The following is a 2952-nucleotide window of genomic DNA, read 5'->3' as shown; positions in this document are numbered from 1 at the left end:
GGCAGAAGGAGGGAGAATAGAGAGAGGGGGAGATGAGGAGGGGAATTGGAAATTTAGGATCAGGTGTGGAGAGGAACAGAAAAGATGGGTAGAAGATGTTCATAAGAATGAATGGAAATTTGCAAGTGATGGGGGTGGGGAGACGGTAACATCTCCAGGATACAGCGAGCTGGGATAAGGGAGAGGCCCAACCTTAGTTGTGACTCACTACATTGGGGGATATGGAACCTAAAGAGGCCGCCTACTGTAGCCATGCAGGAACCCCAGTCAGGTAATAGACACCAACCCATCCACAAACATTTTGACCCAAATTTATCCTAGCTACAAAAAAGCCAGGCATATGGGTTGCAACAAAGACTGAGGGATTGGCCAACCAATAACTGGCCTAACTTGAGGTCCATCCCATGGGCAAGCACCAATCCCTGACACTATTAATGATACTCTGCTATGCTTGCAGACAGGCCTAGCATGGCTGTCCTCTGAGAGGCTCCTCCCAGCAGCTGACTCAGACAGATACAGACACCCATAGCCAAACAGTAGATGGAGCTTGGGAACTCTTATGGAAGAATAGGAGGATGGACTGCAAGCCCCAAAGGGGATAGGAACTCCACAGGAAGACCAACAGTCAACTAACCTGGACCCGTGGGACTCTCAGAGACTGAACCACCAACCAACGAACATTCCCCAGCTGGAAACAGGCCTCCCTGTACATATGTAGGATGCTGGTGCCAGCCCTGGTGGGTGCCAGCCCTGGCATGGGGTGTTCTTTCTTCTTGGTCTTCAGGCAACGGGGAGGGAAGAGCTTAGGTGGAGGGTAGGACTTTGTCCAGATATTTAGGGTTGCTGTATAATAAAAAAGTTTACTTATCTAAGCCTAAATTACTATGCTATCATAGCTGACCTGCCTTCTGTGATCCTCTGAGGCCAGAAACTGATGTTTCCAGCACCTGGCACCTCTTCCTCAAGCCACAAAGGAGCAAATAGCCTTTGTTCTAGCTCAGTAGGAACTTCTGGGCACTAACTTTCAGCCTGCTAGTCAGAGGTCGCAGGAAGAGAAGACACTTAGAGAAGTGATTATTATAGAGTTTATTACTAAGTTGTAAAAAGTTTCCTATGAAGGCTATCTAAGGGAAAAGTGGAAAGATCCTAAGCAGGAAAGGGAAAATTTCTCTAAGTGGGGAAAGGGAAAAAAAGGCTCCTCTATTGATTCTCGCTCTTCTCTTAGTCCTCAGTACTTATACATCTTTCAGAATACATGATCGCATGTTACAGAGTTCATCACAAGTTCACACAAAAAAATCAAATCATAAATTGAAATAGAAGTTTACAACAGCGAATGTTTACATGCATATCCATTAGGAGTAATTATCTAGCTAAACATTCATTACCTGTCTCAGCTCCACAGGTTCACTGAAGGTTTCAAACCATAACTAAGTTATTAGTGAAGTTTTGTATAGATAAACCCAGTTGATATATTATCTTCTGTCCTAACGCCTTTAATAAATCATTAGCTGCCTGTTAATGACCTTTGGTTAACTGTTTTACAACCTCTTGGAATGTGCTCTGAGTAGGAGAAAGTCTGGTTACCATCTAAGAGCAATTCACTGGTGACACTTAGGAGACTGGCAGAGTTCTCATTGCAGTTTGATTATCAGAAAAGGACCTAATAGCAGAACCATTAATAAAAGAACTTAATAATTACAGATATAATTTTAGGAATCTTATAGGATCATCAGTAAGACGTAAGTCATCTGTTTACACAGCATCACTACGAGACAGTGCATCTTTGTGGATCTGCAGAGATCTGCTCCAAAGGGGTGGGCTACTACTTAGTGATTGTTATAAATGTTTAATAACAGGAAAAGCAGATTAATAGCAGGAATCTTTCCTAAAATGAGTCCCTCACAGCCTTGCTTAATGAGGGCTCACCTGTTGCAGATTATATAATCGGAAGCAGGCCACTTCCGATGGCCAACTGCTAGTTATTAGCGTGTCCCATTACAGCTCCTGACAGTAGGAGATGTTCAGCTTGACCTCCATGTGGGTGCTGAACAACTGCTGCTAAGGCTAGCGAAAAGCTGATGCCTATAACTTCTTGCTCAAGCAAGAAGTGTTGAAGAAACTGTGACCTACCTGTTGTACTTTATTTGTCAAAGAGGAGTTGCTCTACCTTGGGCGGCCTCTCTAACACACGGTGGTTTTCCTCACCTTTTATTAGTGTCGTAACATCTTCATTGTGGTATTTTATAAACCCACTCCAACTCTTTTATCACCTTTCAGATTGTGGCAACTATTGAAATGGAAAATTTCATGTGCTCTTTGAATTTTATACAATTTAATAAAAACTGGTAACCTGATCAAGTTGAGTCTTCTTATCCATGATTATGAAATATCTTTCTACTCACTGTGTTTTCTTATCTGAGAATTTTTAGTTGTCTTTATATAGGTTTAGTGTATACTTTGTGAGGTTTATACCCTAGTTTTATGATTTTTCTTGTTAGACATGCTAATTGTGACATATTTTAATTTTTCTACATGTTAAGCACTAGCATAGAAAAGGAACCAACTAACTTCTGAATGTTAATGTTAACTGTCTTTGATAAAAGTGTTGTAATTGCTTAATATCTTTATTAAATGAATTTTTTGACAATCCAAGGAGACAATGAGATCTTATTCAAATTGATAGTTTTATGCTTTCCTTATCAATGAGTACAACTTTACATTACATTTTGACTTATTGCAATAAGTCTGAGTTGTTACAGTGAGAGGCGCTATTTTTCATTACTGATCTTCATGAAGAAGCTTCCAGATTCTTACTGTTAGAAATGATTTTAGTTGATTGCTGTAGAAATATCATATTGCGGGGCTGGTGAGATGGCTCAGTTGGTAAGAGCACCCGACTGCTCTTCCAAAGGTCCGGAGTTCAAATCCCAGCAACCACATGGTGGCTCA

Source organism: Mus pahari, chromosome 8 (genome assembly GCF_900095145.1).
Source record: "Mus pahari chromosome 8, PAHARI_EIJ_v1.1, whole genome shotgun sequence".
Classification (NCBI taxonomy): Eukaryota; Metazoa; Chordata; class Mammalia; order Rodentia; family Muridae; genus Mus; species Mus pahari.
The sequence above is the reverse complement of the archived record's forward strand: the minus strand, read 5'-3'. Positions refer to the sequence as shown.